Source organism: Pelmatolapia mariae, linkage group LG10_11 (genome assembly GCF_036321145.2).
Source record: "Pelmatolapia mariae isolate MD_Pm_ZW linkage group LG10_11, Pm_UMD_F_2, whole genome shotgun sequence".
Lineage (NCBI taxonomy): Eukaryota > Metazoa > Chordata > Actinopteri > Cichliformes > Cichlidae > Pelmatolapia > Pelmatolapia mariae.
In genome coordinates this window covers 58787266-58807740 of record NC_086236.1, presented here as the reverse complement: position 1 = coordinate 58807740, position 20475 = coordinate 58787266, and the positions used below count along the sequence as shown (strand labels likewise).

At 40.6% G+C, this 20475-nt stretch overlaps 1 protein-coding gene across 1 annotated transcript in view; it reads right to left on the bottom strand.

Annotated features, from left to right (window-relative positions):
- LOC134637585 (potassium/sodium hyperpolarization-activated cyclic nucleotide-gated channel 1-like) overlaps positions 1-20475 on the bottom strand; it is a 43120-nt gene that overhangs the window by 7191 nt on the left and 15454 nt on the right. The window lies entirely within an intron of this gene.

Sequence of the window (20475 nt, the reverse complement as noted above, 5' to 3'; positions counted from 1 at the left end):
CCTAAAAGCACAAATGAACCAGTGTCATTCACTTAAAACACTTTGACAAAGTGCAGTACAAAAAGCACAGGTGTAAAGCCTAAAATGAGTCACAGCTCATTCAAACTAGCTGCTTTAGTTTCAGTGTAGTGGTTCGGCGTGTGCTGCCTTACTTTCATGCTCATGCCAACATAATGTCAGTAACACCGGTGACTTTCTATTTTTAAACCACCACACATAAAAACACATTATTTACTCCAGCTGTACCTTGAATGTGTTCTCAGTGTCATCTTTTTGCAGAATGATAACTGGAATGACACTTCTATTAAAGTCTAAAGTGCAGGTCTATATACATTCTGCAAGTCTCTCAACGTCTCACAGTTCCCGAAAGGAAGTCGAGTGGGTATTGATAGAACTTCATCGTCTGGTTAACTTCATACACCTTGCATTTATCTGAATTTGAAAAAAATAAAACACAGTAAACAAAAAGCTTCCTCTGAACATAAAGGTCATGATGTTGCCCCAAGAATTTATGATATTTTTAAATAAATAAAATACACAGAAAGAGACAAGGAGATGCAATGCAGCTGCAGTGGAAACTATTTAACGTCTAAATAAGATCCGTTTCTCATGTGGCTTTAAAATAGTCAAAGAATGAAGAACATGAAATACCAGCTGTCTATAACAACTGGCTAATGAAATTAATTGGGCTTAAATGAAGCTATGCGTTGAATGATTTTTCTTCCAGAAATCTATTTGGAAATTATGTTGTGTGTGTTTTGCAGATCCAAATTATCCCAGCTCCATTACAAGACTCATGTTATTTAGATGACTTAAGTTATTGATCATATACTGCTAAAAGTTAAATCTGATCACCTCCAATGTAATTGTAAATATGAGAGTTTTGTCTCTGTATTTCATCGGCCATCTCTCTGATGAATGTTAACAGTTTTCCTCTACGATCACATCTAATAGTTGACCGGCAACAAATCCAGACTCAAACAAATAAGTGAAGCACTTCCTTGTGAGGATAATCTGTGTATCCACGAGCTGCTTTCTTGTTGTCCCCTTTCATGGACTTTACTCCCTTTGTAAATGACTGCACATGCACTTCCTTATTGGCTTCAACCTAATGAGTTAGCTCTTTATACCACGGCGGTGGTAAAAAAGGCCCAGCAGCGTCTCCACTTTCTGAGAGTGCTCAGGAGGAACAACCTGGAGGAGAGGCTGCTGGTGACATTCTACAGAGCCACCATAGAGAGCATCCTAACGTACGGCATAACAACATGGTATGCAGGGTGCTCAGCTGCAGACAGGAAAGTACTGCAGAGGGTCATCAACACAGCCCAGAAGATCACTGGCTGCTCTCTGCCCAGCCTGGAGGTCATTGCAAACTCTCGGTACCTCAGCAGAGCTGGCAATATCATCAAGGAATACTCTCACCCCAGTAATCAACTGTTTGAACTATTACCGTCAGGCCGACGGTACAGGTCACATAAAACCAGGACAAACAGATTCAGGGATAGCTTCTTTCCCAGAGCTATCACCGTAGTAAACAAGCACAAAAACAATTGAACCTGCTTATCTATACCATACTGTCACTGTCACTATATTATGCTGCTATTCATACTGTCATTATATTAATGCTGCTATCCTGTATATATCGTACTTACTATTGTTTGAGTACTTACGATTGTTTTATTGTACTTTTTATATTTTACATTTATATTTATTACTGCATTTTGCACCAAGGGAGTGGCACTCCAATTTCGTTGTACCCTGTACAATGACAATAAAGGCTATTCTATTCTACCCAGCCAGAAGGGAAAAGCACACTGAAAACAAGGATGTCAGATATTTTGTCTTTTTGAAGTGCTAAAATCATAAATGTCTTTGACTTTACAGGAAATTGGAGGAAATGAATGCATTTTAACAGCGGGCAGGGATGCCAGGAAATGAAATACAACACGCTGCTGTGTACAACAAAAGCAACAAAAGGTTTTTAATAACAGGATGTCGTTAACAAACATTTACTTAGAGGAAGCACCGCGTCCCAATGCTTTGCAGAGGCTTTAATATGAATTTTATAACAAACTAAATCTTCACAGAGGAAATGCTGAGATGTATTGCGCTTTCAACACTGTTACAAATCAGGGAGCGTTACAGCTGGCGCAAAAAACAAACAAACCACAAAACAGACTAAGAAATAAAATTAATTCTTTGGAGACAAGCGGTGAGCAGGAGGACTTTTTGCAGTCATCGACGTGTGACAATAGAAACATTTCTCCAACGGTAAATAAAAAACAGCACAACATAAAATTAATTTGTAATTCGCATAACCTCAAGACCATACAGTGTGAACCAACAGGTTCAACAACACTTAACGTTGCTGAACCTAGATCTGGCCTACTGAAGCAACCCCAGATCACAACACTCCCATCATGGGGTTGCACAGTACATAATAGGCATAATATGTGCAACACTTCATCCACCTCACCCTGATGCTTTCATCACTCAGCAGTGTAAATCTGCACTCGGACCACATGATCTTTTTCTATTGCCCCAGAATCCAATCTTGGACGCTCCTTACTAAACATTTCCATCTGGCGATCGTGGCTCAAGAGTTGGCACTTTGTCTTGTTATTGGAAGGTTGCCGGTTCGAGCCCCGGCTCCGACAGTCTCGGTTGTTGTGTCCTTGAGCAAGACACTTCACCCGTTGCCTACTGGTGGTGGTCAGAGGGCCCGGTGGCACCAGTGTCTGGCAGTCTCGCCTCTGTCAGTGTGCTACAATGTAGCTTGCCATCACCTGTGTGTGAATGTGTGGGTGGATGACTGAATGTAGTGTAAAGCGCTTTGGGGTTCATAGGGACTAAGTAAAGCGCTATACAAATACAGGCCATTTACCATTACCATTCCCAATTCCTCAATCATAAATGAAAAAAAAAACAAAACAAAAACCCATAAATTTTTAATTCTTTCCCCCATAAAGAAGACATTTGACAATCTCCCTAGCACGCTCAAGCGAGCATCAGTTCTCTGTGTGAAAATGGACAATTCCTTTGAGCTGATAGGAAGTCAACAGTAAGTCAAATAACTATTGTTACAAACAAGGTATGCACAAGGGCATCGCTAAACACACAACACATTGAACTTCAAAGCAGATGGGCTACAGCAGTGGAAGATCACACTGGGTGCCACTCGTGTCAGCTGAGAACAGAACTTTATGGTGCTAGCTTAAAGTTACGGTGTAAACGTTAGCTTATGTTGTAGTAAAGTTGTTACTGTTTAAATGATGTTAGGACAGAAATATTAGCTTCTGTCATGACTAACGAAGTTACTAGTTAATAAAGTTCCCAGTAAAGTGATTAATCGCAGCCACAGATTGACAGTAAATATCTCGATTAGCTTCAATGCATCTATAATAAATATGTGCACATTTCAGTGCTTCGTTTAAACTGTATGATACTTGCAACCCTAGCTGTGTGAACAAAGCCTGGCTCCTTTAATCCTGCATGACAAACCTTAGGATGCAGGTTATTACTCTTTCCTGCTGGCACACCTGTCACACCTGAGAGTCAGCTAGAAACTTACAGTAACGTGTGCATCATGCAAAGACTGCCAGACTCTGTAATACTGCAAATGATCAGTGACTCAGGTTAACACTAAAATTTAAACAGTCCCCCTCTGTGTCTCTGGGTGCTGAACATCTAGAATCAGATTGAGTCAGTCTGCATCAGCTGAAGCTGTTATTTGTAAATATCTGTATTTTTTAATTCAGGTGTGGGGAAAATACGTAAGACTGCAGTGATGCGATGTACCAGATTAACCCTTGTGTTGTCCTTGGGTCATTTTTGTCCTCTAAAGAAATCTTTTGCTATCAAAAATGTGTTTTTTATTCATCAAATGGTCTGAAAATAACAGAAGTTATTCATTACTATGCTATGCATGATTGGAATAAGTTTTAAGTAATTTGATTTATTTATGCGGTTTTTATTGGATTTTATAACACCTGTGGTCCTCGTGGACAAAAATGACCCCAAAGTACAAAGTGTTGCAAAGGGCCATATTTTCACACCATACTGCTTTCAAACATCTTTGATCTTTATACCAGAGGTGTGGACTCGAGTCACATGACTTGGACTCGAGTCAGACTCGAGTCATTAATTTTATGACTTTAGACTTGACTTGAAAAAAGGTTGTAAGACTTGTGACTTGACTTGGACTTTTACACCAGTGACTTGGGACTTGAATTGGACTTGAACCTGTTTACTTGAAAAGACTTGATATTTTACCCAAATCTAAAATTTAACATACATATCATATAAAAAGTGCGGACCATTAATTCACTTTATTCATTCATTCATTCTTACCACACTCGGTATGTATGTGAGCATGAGCTGTAGCACAGCCAATCAAATTAACCAGATTTTAAAAAAACAAAAACGCTCAAGCCAAAAATGCTCCCAAGAGTAATTTCTTTCAGGTACATAAACTACGAAGTAGTCAACAAAAAACGAAACGCAATATGCAAAACATGCAAGAAGAGAATCACAGACGGAGATGGAACAACTTCCAACTTTGTCCGACATTTGAAGTTGCATAAAGAACGGTAGGTGGTGCTTTTTTTTTTGATACGATGAGATAGCTGACTTAGCTAACTTCATCTTATTAGCAAATGTTCTCCGGGCTACGTTGATGATACTGTTTGGCTTTAACAGGTATGATATGTTTGTCATGCTATTTCTGGTTCTGTAGCTGTACTCAGGGAAGAGAGTTTCTCTCCGTCTCCTCCTCATCATTAACCCCGTAGATTTAACCCAGTTTAGACTGACAAATATTTATTTTACCATCACATCACAATTCAAAATCACTGTGTTTAATCTGCAATTAGTGTATGGTCGTGTTTAACTTTTTTTTTGGTTAGAAAATCTGGCCCACCTTAGTGTGTAATTGAGTAGTCCTGCTATACATGGCCTTTTTCTTCTGTCATTTATGTCGATACATCAAATAAAATACTTTGATCTTATGTTATTAGCTGTTGTTTATTTGCAAAGGTCAGTTATTCTTATCAGGGATGCTAAACATTGCTTATTAGAACTGTATGCAGAGTTTTGAGAAAAGTGTTTTAATAAATAATTTTTATATTTTTTTTATTTATATTTTTTATTGTCTTTTTATTGTCTGAAAACTATGAGGGTTTAAGTGTTAATATTTATTTAGGATTATTAGGATCAACTTAAAGTCAAATGCAATTCATGAATGGCTGTAATGGAATTTCTGACATGAGTCTAATATGCTTACCTCTATCAGATTTGAAGAATACCAGATGAAAAAGGGGATCACAAATGAACTTCAACAGCCTTCCATATCACAGTTTATGGACACAGTACAGCATGACTCATCCACAGCAGAAAGCTATCACGAATGCATTATTAAGTGACTTGATTATTGGTTGCAACCTGGCCCTTTCTATTGTGGAAAACAAGAATTTTCGGCACTTTCTGACAGTAGTTGACAGAAAATACAGCCCGGTATGTCGCAGAACAATTATATCAAAAACAGAGAACCTCACTGCTGAGAAACGTTCAATGTTAAAAACTCAGTTGCGCGAGACTGATCATGTTTCAGTCACTGTGGACATTTGGTCAGACCGAAGGATGAGGGGTTTCCTTGGTATCACTGTGCACTGGATACAGAAAGAGACAGAGAGGATGCAGCTAAAATCCAAACTGCTGGCCTTTGACCGCTTCAAAGGATTACACACTGGTGAAAGAATCTGTGAGAAATTTGAAGCTATATGTGACGAATACAACATCAAAGATAAACTAGACTATATTATTAGTGGCAATGCTGCCAATATGCGGAAAGCATTCACTGTGTGCTTCCCCACTGAGCAAGGTGAGGAACATGATGATGATGGTGATCATCTTGACGACCCAGAGCTCTGGCACGACTTAACCTTGGAAGATCAGGAAACAGTAGGTGCTGCTATGGCAAAGACACAGCGCCTGCAGTGTTTTGCGCACACACTTCAGCTGGTGGTGAGAGATGGTTTGTCAGAGACCAAAGTGGCATCTCCTTCACTTTCAAAGTTATCTAAGCTCACCTCTCTACTGCACACAAGCACAACATTCAAAGATGTGTTTGAAGCTGAATTTGGTGAACAGAAAGGGATCCCTGCTGCTGTAATCACAAGATGGAATTCAACAATGAGACAAGTAAAGGCAGTTCTCCAATGTGAACATCTAAAACTCTGTGCTGTTCTTGAAATGGCTGGGCACAAGGAGTTATTATTCACAACACGAGAGTGGAACCTGTTGAAGGAGATGGTGGACATCCTGAAGCCTTTTGGAGAAGCAACAGATTTGACACAAGGTGAGAAAATAGTCACGATCAGTGCTGTTGTTCCATCCGTGCTGTCCCTCAATCACCACCTTGAGAAACTGAAGCCTCAAGTCCGTTTCCTGAATGGTCTGGTCAGGAGCCTCCAAGCATCTTTGAACAAAAGATTTCTTGGAATCTTTATCAGTGTGCGAATGGCTAGAGCAGAAGATGGGATCACTGCCCCCTTTTCAGATCCAGTGTACCTTAAAGCAGCTGCTTTGGATCCAGCATTTTCTCTGTTGTGGGTGGAACACCACTTCAGAGGTTAGATAGCGCCTCCTCACAGTTCGCACCGAGGTCTCCCGCTGAATAAAACCGGTGATGTTAAAAAACACACAGTAGTGGTCAGAGACAGCCAAGTCAACAACAGAGGACACACTGGTGGACAGCCCATGGGTGATGACCAGGTCCAGAGTGTGTCCTCTGTTGTGAGTCGGCTGCGTGACGTGCTGGGTAAAATCCATACAGTGAAGAATGTTTAAGAATTCTTTTGGTGCAGGGTCAGAAGGATTATCTATGTGCAGATTAAAATCACCGGTTAGAATTATCATGTTATACTTTGAATGTATGTTTGTTAAAAATTCTGAGAATTCCTTGATAAAAGCAGCACTGTCTCTAGGTGGTCTATAAATTGTGACAGATAAAACTGGAGGGCTGCTAAAAACAATAGCGTGGAATTCGAAAGTGGTAAAATGATCAAATAGAATTTGTTTGGTGGTGAGTGTGTTGTTGGTTAAAGATGCGGTCCCACCACCTCTCTTACCACTTCTAAAGGAAAAAGAGAAATTAAAATTTGGTGGGGAGGCCTCAGTGAGAACAACTGGTGCATCCGAACCCAGCCATGTTTCAGTTAAAAATAAACAATCAAGTTTATTATCTAAAATTAAATCATTAATAATAAAAGACTTATTCAACAGAGAGCGGACATTTAAAAGTGCCATACTGATTGAGACTGGTGGATTTTTGACAGTAGAGTTCAATGAATGCTGAGATTTTTGAAGAGGCCGGAGGTTATTAATGTTTTTGGAGTTGCTGGATTTATGATAATTGTGTTGCTCTCTGTTTGTGATTATGACGGGTATTGTGTTGACTGTGGGAGAGAGAGGTCCGAGTCCAGAGTTTTGTGTATTACTGTTAAAAGTGGAACAAATGTAGGAGCTGGGACCAGGGGGACATCAGTCAGTGGAGGACAGATCAGCGGGTAGTGTCGGTTTGGGGTAATGACAGGGCCGTGTGCGGGAGTGCTGTACGCCAAATACCAAATTGGCGGACAGCAAACGGCGTCCCCAGGCGTTGAGGTGGAGTCCGTCTGCCCCAAAAAGATGTCTCCTCTCCGAGAAGGCATCAAAATTGTTAATAAAACCCACACCGTGGGAGACACAGGCGGAGGAAAGCCAGGTGTTAAGGCTGAGCAGCCGGCTGAAACGGCCTATCCCTCTGCCGCAGGTGGGGGTGGGCCCGGAGATAAAAGCACTCACCTGCAACTGACCAAGGAGGCTGAAGAGTTGGAGGAAGTCCAGCTTCAGCAGCTCAGATTGCTGTTTGGGAATGTCATTGGTGCCGATGTGGATGATGAGCCGGTTGGCCTGTGGGTGGGACGCCAGGATGTTGGGAATTCTGTCCACTATGTTGACAACGGTGGCTCCCGGGAACGACAGCGTGAGCGCCCCCCTCATCCGCACGTTCCTGACGATGGAATCCCCGAGGACCAGCGTGGAGAGAGGAGATGCCACCGGGGACTGCTGGCCATCTGAGACGCCTGCGCCACGGCACCGGGGGTGTTGGGCAGTTGTGACATAAAGACAGAGGTGACACAAAAACTTAAAGGTAAAGATTGAATATAGTGTATATTTTTTTCTGTATTTTTTGTCTAAAATTGTAATAAAGGCTCTTTTGCTGTTGTTAATTTGTTTTGCCAGATCTGATCCTGCAAGATGCGGCAGATCCTGCAAAGTCAGAGCAACCTGTGACTCCTCGTGAGGAACACCAAGAGGCCTGTGAAGATGGAGGACTCTTTGCTGCTTACTGTAAGAGGCAGAAGAAGGATGTGGGGAAGGGTCCAGCTCTACAGCTAAGTCACTACCTGGATATTGCTGATGGACAGAACGCCCTCTTGTTCTGGGCAATGAACATGCAGACTCTTCTTTCTCTGTTTCATGTGGCCACCAGAGTTTTAGCAGTACCTGCATGTAGTGCTCCTGTGGCTATGGTGGCATCATTCTACGGCCTCATCGTGCACAAATGACTGACAGACTTTTGGCCAATTTGGTCTTTTGCAAATGCAATGCAGAATAGTTAACTGAAATAACTTAAAGTGCACATTCTTGTTCATTGTTCATTTATATATATATATTTATTAGGGGTGCAACAATACTTGTATCAATATTGAACCGTTCGATACAGTGCTTTCGGTTCGGTACGCATATGTATCGAACAATACAACATTTTTAATTTATTTTATCAACTTTTCTTCTGACGATGCTGTCTGTGTTGAGAGCTCAGTGGATCTGCGTTCGTCTACTGCGCCTAGGCTGCACTGTCGAGCGCAGATCCACTGAGCGCAGCGCAAGCTAGCAAGACAGAAGCTAGCTCATTGCAACATGGCAAATTGAACCTCCACCGCCCGCATTCAGATCTGGCCTTTGGAACTATTTTGGTCTTGATGTGAAGTATGACCCTGAAGGTAAGCGCCTCATGGACAAAAGTAAAACAGTATATCGGATGTGCCACGCAATGCTCAATTACATGGGTGGGAACTACTGCGTTAGCAGTTAGCTCGTTAACGTGTTGACGCCGTCCAGCCCCACGCACGGGGCGATCCGCGGTAGCTCGTTAAGGGAGATTTGCCGTGTTGTGGCGTTAACGTCATTTCAGATTAACGCTGACAGCACTAGTGGGAACACAATGAATATGACTGCACATTTACTCCGACATCATCCTAGTGCAAAGACAAGTGGAAGCAGACAAAAACAACAAGCACGCATGCTACAAACTTTACCCGAGTCATTTAGACAGCCGTTAGCACATGATTCTCCTTATGGGGACCTGATATGTTTAATATGTTGCTGAGAATATAGCCCACAAGAAGCCTATAGTAGAGCTTTTATTTTGGAAAGAGCCATTTCTCTGTAATAAAGTCTCTTTTCCAAAGATGAGTGATTTCTCAATCAGATAGATTTATTTTTTTATTACTTTGTTGTTTCAGCAACATTAAATTTAAAAACTGTACTTTTGAGTTAAAATATACATTTATAATTTTAATAAATGACAACTTAAAAAAGCATGAACATTTTTTTGTATCGAAAAAATATCGAACCGTGACACCAAAGTATCGAACCGAACCGAACCGTGAATTTTGTGTATCGTTGCACCCCTAATGTTTATATATATATATATATACATAATGGGTTTTTTTCCTCTGTCACTCACACATGGACACATACAAACACACATGTTCACACCTGTTCACACAGAGACTAGATGAGAGAGAGAGGACAAGCTAATCACACTACACTAAGTTTACTGCGATGGTTCATTGTTTTGTACATAAGGAAATCTCAGCACTTTTTGTTTCAACAGGAAGTTCTGCTTTTGCATTTTTCACTGAATGTTTATTCTGTGAATTTGTAATTTAGAGGAAGACTATTCTTGCAGCAAAGTTTAACTGAGCTGTACATTAAAAAGGTGCAATTTCAGAATTAGTTTGTGCATATTTTGTAAGTTACTTGTTCCATCAGGTGATGAGATAAATACAGATTTAAAAAAGAACACATGGTCTATTATTTACATCTAACATATAACTGCAACATTGTTTTTAAAAAAAACAATGACTTGGTCCCACCTCTGCTTTATACAGCGCCAAATCAAAACAACAGTCGCATCAAGGTGCTTCGTATTGTAAGGTAGACCCTACAATAATACATACACAGAAAGTATGCTCACAAGCCTCCATTGCACTAGAGATTTGTGAGCATACTTTTTTTTACCATGTTGTGCAAAGCAATGACCAGTAGAACAATGCATATATTGTCCTCTACTATAATGAGGAGGAAGAATCAATGTTCAGGAAGATCCAGGGTTAGAAGACAAAGAAAATATTGTCAATATTTAGATCACATGCTACCCTGTCTCTGAAAAAGCACATCACCCACCTGCAGAAGTGGAAGAAGGCTATGAAGTGAAGGAACGTGATGAAGAATCTGAACTATGTTCAAGTAGGTTCTGTTAGGATGCCTGGGTCGTTGACCCAGCGTTTTGAGTTTATTATATTATTTATCATTTCTAGTCTTTGGTTTCTTTCTTAGAGTTCTGTCTTATGGTTTATGTCTCTGTGTAATCCTTAGTTGCTGTCTCCCCTGTCTGCTATATCCCCGTGTCCAGTCAGTGTCTGTGTCTGCCCTGGTCCCACGTCTCTGTTCCCTCTGTAGTGCCTGCCTGTGAGTCTGTGTCTGTAAGTTCAGTCTGTGTTATGTTTCCTGTTTTACTTTGAAGGTCCATGTCTGATGTTAATGTATCTGGTTTTGCTTCCCCTTGTCTCCTTAGGCCTGATTTTCCCCAGCTGTGTTTCCCTCCTGTTACCCATTCCCTGATTGCTCCCTCTGTGTATTTAAGCCCTGTGTTTCTCTGTGTCTGTGTCGTGATCTACTCTCATCTTGCTGTGTGTTCTGTCCGTTTACCAGTTCAGGTTATTGTTGTCTTCAGTTTGTTATTTGTAATTCCAGTTTTGCTAGATCTCTGTTTGCCATCTAGCATTAAATCTGAGTTTAAGTTCACCTTTTGTCTAAGACTGTCTGCACTTTGGGTCCTCCTACTACCACTCCTGCCTGCACACAGCCCTCACACGTCAGGTTTTCAGGCATCCAGGACATGGTAGTCTGAGGAGCTTGGAAAGAAAGTGACTGGGCTTCTTGAATTTTCAGAATGTGAAACTGAAATAGAAGATGTGTCAGAGGACTACACATCTTCCATTTCAATTATGATGAAGACAAAGAATCAAGCAAGAAAGAGGTGTGAGGAAACATTGATCTGGTCTTCTATCCTTCCCAGTGACAGACGATGCATGACTCTCTCATGCGTCACAGAGAAAGACAATCTACCACGGTCCAAGCACATATGCCAGGTCCCATACTCCTTCGATTGCTTTTCTACTCGAGTACTGAAAGCATTATACACCATGTATGCTGTTTGTATTCTGCTTTTTAACTTTCACATGCCAATGGATGCATCAGAGACCAAGTTGGGGTTCAGTAACTTGCCCAAGGACACCTTGGTAAGAACTCCAGACTAGAGCACACAGAGATTGAACCAACAACCATCCAATTAGCAGATGACCTGCTCTACAGCCAACTCAATGACAAACAAGGAGGGACAACGAGAGAGGAAGAAAAATGGATCGAATGCAGCTGTAGGCATATGTGGGTATGTTGATTCTTACTGCCGTGCATCCAGTAGAGTCGCTACGGCCAGTTTATGACATCCTGAGTCTGGTAGAGAAGTTTTAAAGTTGACACAAGATTAATCATAGAAGCGCAAAAAGGATATAATTTCTTGATAAAGACACAATAGTTGATCGTCGTTCATGACACAAACGTGCTCCCATTTGAGGTGTATGGAACAAGTGGGTGTTTCTCCTGCTGTGATGTAAGATCCTGGTACTGAGATGACTTTGTATGAGCACCAAGTCCCCTTCAGAGGACTCTGTCCATTCCAACAGAACATCCCAAGTAAACCGGGGAACTATGAGATAAAAACATGGGCAGTATGTGATGATGCCAGGTACAGCTGTACATGGAACATACTAGTGTACGATGGCAAACCGTCTGGCCTGCAGTCAGGGCACACAAGTTGTCCCTAACATTGCAGAAGGTTTCCAAAAGAAAACAATCACCTGTAACAACTTGTTTACTGTATATGACCCCTTGGCCTGCAAAAGAAAGCTGTCCATGATGGGACCAGTGCAGAGGAATAAACCTGAGCTTCCTGCTGCACTTGTGTCAAGTACGCGCCATACATTTCTCCCACTGAAAATGTCCAGATAAACAGAATCAACCTTTTGGGATTTACTTACCTGGATGATTAAGCACGCATCAGGACATTATTTTATTAATATTTTTTAAATGATAGCAGCACAAACGAAAACTTTTGCAGCACAAACCAGCAAAAAAGTAGCACAAACATTTGACATCAAATTTATTTGATTTGGGTAATGTGGGGTGGCTGGTTGACCTTTTGACCTTTATATTTCATTAATATCTTTAAAACAGAAGCAGCACAAATGACAATTTTAGCAGCACAAACATAACACAATTGATTGACACCAATTTTGTTTGATTCCATTAATATGGGGGGGCTGGTGGACCTCTGATGACCTCTAGAAATTTTTATTAATATCTTTAAAATGATAGCAGCACAAACGAAAATTTTTGCAGCACAAACCAGCACAAACTTAGCACAAAAGTTTGACATCAATTTTGTTTGATTTGGGTAATGTGGGGGGGCTGGTTGACCTTTACATTTTCATTAATATCTTTAAAACAGAAGCAGCACAAATGACAATTTTAGTAGCACAAACCAGCGCAAATGTAGCACAGTTGATTGACACCAGTTTTGTTTGATTTAATTAATGTGGGGGGCCTGGTTGACCTCTAGAAATTTTTATTAATATCTTTAAAATGATAGCAGCACAAACAAAAAAATTTGCAGCACAAACGTTTGATACCACTTTTGTTGGATTTGAAGAAGGTGGGGGGGCCAACTTCACTCACATTCAGTCTTCATTTCAAGTTGGGTCGGAAGTGTGGACTTCAAACTATATACTAGTTTTTGAATTGTGTCGATAGGCCACGTAAAACCAGAGTTATGATAAAATATACACGCGATGTTTTTTTCAGAACAAAACAGTGGTGTTTACAGTGGAAGGAATGGTAAAGACGGCGTTTTCCACAGACAGCGCTAGCAAACACTCTCCGCTTGCGAGTGAAAAAAGAAAAAGAAAACACCCCCAAAATATATAAATATATATATTTTAAAATGTATTTTAGCGCATATATTTTTTGGCCATTTTTTGTATATTTTGAAATACATTTCAAAATATATTTCAAAATATATTTTTTTACCGTATGGGAAGGCAGATTCCAGTGTAAACGCTGTGGAAGAATAACATGATTTCATTCACAGGTTTTTACTCTTGTTTTATTGTACACATAATACATGATTTCATTCCCAAGTTTTTACTCTGATTTATTGCACACATAAGGCTGCAAATTAAAGAATGTATTCTAGTCCAGGGTGGGAAGGTCACAAGCTTCAGCTGGCGCGACTGTCCAGGTGATCGATTGGAGAAAAGGGACAGAATAAGAGATTGGCTACACGCTGACACATACAAGTTTTCTACACATTTTCTTTAGACACAGAATAAGATAAGATAAACTAGAAATAGAAGTTGAGTTAGAATAGAGTTTGCTGACAACTGCAAAAGAGCCTGCACAATAACAAAGAAACTAAAAGAGGAATGACACTCACACACACAGCGTGAGAAGCATGCTCGGGTAGATAGGGAGCAGTTAGACATTGAGACAGATAGCGCCTGGAAGGCCGAAAAGAACATCAAGTAACGTACGTGGTGGAATGTGAGTATAAGTTCTGAGAAATGATCTATTCTTTCCAGTAAGTGCATGTTGAATAAACTGCTTTGACGCGAGAAGGGGCGATAACCCTGACTATATAAACTGTGCGCTGACTTAGGGGTGGGCGATATAAACAATATACGATAGAAACTATATAAATTTGGCCAACGATAGAGATTTTGACTATACCGCTCTATCGTGATAGCGCATGTTGATGATGTCATCAAGCTGCGCCTGTTTTGGTCGAAAGCATCGCAGCGGCTACAACCATTATCATCTGCAAATTATGCCGGGCGACAGTCATAGAAAAGAGATGAAGCACTTTTGAAATATGGGGAAAGCCAAAAACTGCGCTTCATCCACTTCCTTAACATTGATTCATTAATGTTGAATTCTCTCGCAGCTGTTCTATTCCCATGTTGTTGCAGTATATTAATGACTAATCTTGTATTGTGGATGAATAATCTCAGTTGTTCTCCTGACTGAAGTTTGGCCCGTGTATAGCATCCTGCTATGCGATTGCATTTGTCCCTAACCACCAGAATCCCTCACGTACGGTGTACATTTTAGGACATCGTCAGGTCTCAGGAAAAAAAGTTGTCAGGTGTCAGTCTCAGACGAAAAATTATCAGGTCTCAGACTCAGACGAAAAAATGTCAGGTCTCAGACTCAGACGAAAAAATGTCAGGTCTCAGGAAAAAAGTTGTCAGGTATCAGACTCAGACGAAAAAATGTCAGGTATCAGACTCAGACGAAAAAATGTCAGGTCTCAGACTAAGATGGAGGCTGCCATCTTGCAAATTTAGAGTAGTGACTTGAGGTGGAGCGACTGTGTAACGCTCCTGCCCACACACCCGCTGGACGTGACCGCAAACACGCCCCCCTACACTTTTTACGTAGCCCGGCTGCTCGAGCTTTTTTTGCTGGTTTACCACGACTGCCGACTCGTTTAATTAAGGTAAATACAACCATGTCACTGTTATAAAAAAAGACGCACAGCTTATCATCTTATAGTTCTAAAATCACTCTGTTGTTAATTCGTTAGCTAGATTAGCCGCTAGCATACGCACTGTGTTGGAGGCTTGTTGCTAGCTAGTTAGCGATGCTACATACCTGCTACTCTAATAGTCTGTGTTATTGAAGGATTCAGCACTTATGTTTTTTTTTATCCATTTTTAGACAGCAATGAGATCATCTGCACACTCTACAGAAGCCCAGAGTTACTGTTAATATCAAAAATATAATGCTGTCCTTTGAGATTTTAACATAAGACTGTGAGTGTAATGGATCTAAAACTGTTTAAATCTTCAGAGCCCTCTACAGCCTGGTAACATGGAAACTTTAAAAACAGCAGCAGGTTTCAGTAGTGTAATTTGTTCTTTTCATTTAATAATAGTCAATATTATATCAACATCTACAGTCACCCTGGAGAGAAACTAGTGAGGGAGACCATCAGGACCAAGCTGGGTTTCCAGGGTCCAGAGGTTTGGAGAAACTTCTTCCCTTTCTTTCATCACAGCTGTCCTGTGCCAGAAGTTCTGTTGACCCACTCAAAAAGGCATCATTTAAGAAACACCAGGAACACTGAAGCTCATCGCATTGATCAAGCAGGACTCATGATCTTCACCACCAGCTCCCTCACCGGGAAATCTTCAGCACTCCTCCGTAGGCCCGCCCCAGGAGATGGATTAACCCAGCATTTCATCAACACTGTAATGAGACCTTTGCTTTGTGTAATGTTATAAATACTCGGATGCTCCCCAGAGGCTCCAGACTTTTACATAAAGACATTATATTCAGTCCTGTAGAAAGTTATATATTTAAAAATATATGATCCTCTCTGGTTACTCTGGTATGCATAACTCTGAATCACTTTATGGTAAATAACACACTATCTGCAAAAAACTGTGAAAGAATTCCAGATGACAAGTTTGTAGTTCAACATACAAGTGACGACCTTTAACCTTCATCAGGTTTTATTTAATTGTGTTAGACAAAATCTCATATGCTCTTCATGCAGCTGAGTACATCAAGCGTTTAAAACGGAAGCTGTGCAGGTCTGAGATAAAAACTGAGGTCCTGTTAATGCTGATATATATATTTGCATGTTGGATGATCTGTCTGCTGTCACTCGATGGGGCTGAGGTCTGAATCTGAGGGCAGCTCCTGTAATCACAAAGAGAACAGAACCATCAAACTCAGATATAAATTTTATCCCTCAAAATTGAAATAAAGCTGATTCTTCTGTCCTCACACACTCAGGATCTGAAGTTCTTCCCTTACATTTTTTCAGTATTACAGTACACTACATTACTTCAATCCATAGTTCCTGATTAATGAGGAGTTACTGAAGTACAAGCTTTTAAAAAAGATGTTACTGTCTTTACAGATGTGGCAAGAGACTGAAAACATGCTGTTGTTTGCACATATTTAATATTCAGCTCTGCACAGGAGCTGAAGCAGGGTGCAGCCTGTTGCTTTTACAGTACAATGCTTGTAATAAAAGTACAGTAACAGTAATTAGTGACTGAGTAGCCCGGGGCGTTTCTCTTGATTTCTTTAGTAAATTCATTCACCTGCACAGATTAGCTAAACGAACCCTGACAGCCGAGTGCTCATTTTAGCTAGCTAGGACTCAGGACCTAGCTAAGGACGGTAGTTACGGATTAGCTTACAAACACGTTTAACTTACCGAAAAAGTGCAGCGGGGCCTCGGGTCCTTCTGTCAGGTAGTCCAGTTTACTGAAGAACACCTCAGGCTGTCAGGTTAAAACACTCGGTCGTGTTTTCGAAGCGTAAACGCTGGCCCTCCTCTCAGAGCCTACGCTCTATCTGCTATTCCCGAACAGAGATACGCAAGTTTCTCTCGTCTGAGACCTGACATTTTTTCGTCTGAGACCTGACATTTTTTCGTCTGAGACCTGACATTTTTTCGTCTGAGTCTGATACCTGACATTTTTTTCGTCTGAGTCTGATACCTGACATTTTTTCGTCTGAGTCTGAGACCTGACATTTTTTCGTCTGAGTCTGATACCTGACAACTTTTTTCCTGAGACCTGACGATGTCCTAAAATATACACCGTACTCACGTTAACTTTTATCAAGTGGAAAAAAAGTTGGCGTTCATCCTTCAGCTTCACTGTGCTAATGTTATGCTAACATAACTGTGTCGCTAGCAATCACGTAGCACAACATTATATACTAGGTAGTCCAACTTCAGTAACCCTGCAAACGCCACTGCTGTTTAGTTTTCTGTCTTCATTTATGTTGGAAGTGGTAGCAGAGCTGTACGTTTTAATTAGTTTCAAAAATCTCTCAGTCAGAACATGGTATGTCATGTTTAGGTGGAAACTAGCGAGCTAACTTCCTGTAAACTTGTAACTCCGTTAAATTTAATAAATTCTGTTTTCATGGATGCCTGGATGTTAAACTTAATTGTTACACCTGGTAAAGCAGCAACGCTGCTGATTTTATTAAAGATGAAAGAATTTAGACCGTTTTTAACTCTTAGTATTCGTTTGACTTTGGGACCTGAAGCGGACGGAGTTTTGGACCCGGATTACTCCGCGAAGCTCCTCACTACGGCAGTCGTAATGCTCTGACAATCCATCAAGCAGTGCGGCTTACTAAAGTTGTACTAAAACATTTTTAACAGATTTCTGCACGCCCAAATCGGTTTGAGGTCAGTAAGCACAACCAGAATCCATACACAAGGCACCCAGATAGCAAGACGACATTGAATAGATGTTGATTTTTCATCCGATCCGTCGTTATGGTCGGGGTTGAAATGCCAATGTTTTAACAACACTGAAATACTGTGGTAAACCGACGGTCTCACTATAGGGACGTTGTAATGATGTTGATTCACCGTTGTTTTTTTGTCATTGATATTTGATCTATTTGTAGTCGACCAGGTGACAACAACAACGTGTTTTGGAGTTTGTATGTACGTCTATTTATAGTTGACCATCATTCGGCGCCGGTCACCATCAAAAAGCATCGATTTGTAGTTGAGCGTTAAATTGCATTGCAACTGACCGGGTATAAAGTACCGGAGAAAGTAGATTTATTGTTCTTTTGTTATCAATGACTTTGGTCTAGTTCACCAGCTTTAAAAAATCGTGTCGACATGCAATTTATGTATACAGGAAATTAAAGCAGCGATCACTTGGACTATTCCGCAGCACCTCTGTGACAGTGGTACATCCCTCCAGGTAACCATTGTCTTGTACAGTAGAGCGGGACATTTGATTTACTCTCAGCGGAATTGACCGGAGAAGGCATCAGTTCATGCTACACTGGCCTGCACCACGATTAGTATAAGGTAAGAATGAATGAATTTTCTTCTATTCGTTATTTCCACGGTCGCATTTGAATAACAGTAAAAAAAAACTAAAAAAAAACAACTTGTTAATGTACAGTTTCGGACAAAATGTGGGAGCTCGAAATTGTGTCTACTTTCATCTTACAGTCCGGCAACAAATAAATTGCACTGCGAACAAAGTCTATCAACAAAGAAAACATTTTCGTTTCATACTTTTCCGTTATATTCCCTTACAAAGCTAGCCTAACGCTTCGAGGGTTCCTTTGTTAGCCTTGCCATCGCCTCGGCGACCATTGACCCAGACTTTTGCTCTGTAGTTGCTTTTTAGCATAGTACTACAAAAAATTGTAAATCTGTGATATATGATTGGTAAACGTAAAGTTAACTGTATAAACGTGTTCAATGACTTTGTTACTTTTGATGATTGGAGAGCACCCGCTTCAATTCGCACACGAAAACTTTAGACTCAGTTCGAATGCTCGCGCGGCATGCCCACGTGACTGTACGTTGCACGCTCACCTAACTTTACGTTGCACGCGTACATGACTTTCCGTTTGTGCCTTGAATAATGAATAAGGCTACGTCCACACGTACCAGCGTATTTTTGAAAACGCTGATTTTTCTATGCATTTGCACCTTTTGTCCACACGTAATGTATGTCTGGCCGTACATTGTGTTTGTATTTCCAGGCACATTTCACGAAGCAGAACGCAGTCTTCAGAGATCTCTACGTGAACACTGTGATACGTCTGACCTTCAGTCCGAAGAAGAAATCCAGACCAGTCTTAAAAGAAAGCACAAGTAAAACTTTTTTAGTCACAAACATATCTTTGATTGTTAAGAATTTATGATCTTGTCTTTTATACATATCTGTGGTGCTTGCATACTGCAATATCACCACATAATATAGTCCAAAAAGTGAAAGTTTGCAAAGCCGTGTACACTTGTGCACTTCAAAAATTCCTTGTATACTGTACCTTCTTGCACGTCTCTGTTTCCTGTGTGTGTTGTTAGAAATCAAACTGTAACTTTAGGAAAAAAATATGCCAAAAGCACATTTACAATTACTTAAGACCGTTTGTAATTTCTTTTCTTTAGACCAAATCCCCTGTACACATATACTGACTCAGAGGATGAGCAGCCTACAAAAAAACGGTTTCCCCAGGCCCCTTGAGTGAAAATACCAGGTAATAAAATAATGTCTAGTGTCTGTGTACATATCTGTGTCTGACACAAGGAAACTTTTTGACAAGTTGTCTGTATTCTTAAATACTTAAAAAATGATCTTTTTCTAAACAGCCCTCACCACTCCGCAGTCTGCCCCCCAGCCCACTGATAGCAACCATCATAATGCCCCACCCAGCTTCCGGCACCTTTCGCCACTCCGGCACAACACACAAACCGACACAGCTTTGCGATCTCGCCAGCATGCAGAGTCTGATGTCTTCCCTATAGATGGTATGCTTTTAAAATAGTTTTAAAGCTGCATCACAATGTCATTGTACTCTTATCTTCAAAACACCAATTTATACTCTTGAATGTCATCTTGTTGTGATTTTTTTTCTGTAGATTCCAGAGACTCTGTGAGGCCACTATTACAAGGCAAGTTCGAAAATCTTGGAATTTCACAGTTTACATGGTATAACAAATATATGTGACAGGCAAAAACTAGTAAACACTTTTAGCAGTTACAAGAACTAACAAATGAATATCCAACAAAAGGGAATAGAAATACATTGTACTGCAAATACTTTGGTTTATTCTTTGTACGACTTGAAAATCAGGCTTTAGGGAAAACTAAATGACATGTTTCTATCATCAATTGCATGAAGTAAACACACAAGCACTTGCATACACATTTAAGACATGAGACACGCTAATTCCATCTCTTAAAATGTGTCTATAGGTGAGACACTTTGTGTTGATTGGTGCTGCTGGACCACACTGGAGGTGCGAGTCTGCCGTGTAATGGCTTATGCCATTACAAAGGAGCTGGCCTCTGTACTCAACTGGGCAGGGAAAAAAAACCAAGGACCAGACAAAGCAAAAAAGGCCATTTAAAGAGACAGGGCTGTGCAGATGCATATTTGGTAAGTTTTACCATTTATTGTAGTTTTATGAGCCTAAAGTGAACAATAAAGGGATCAATTGATGTGCTGGGT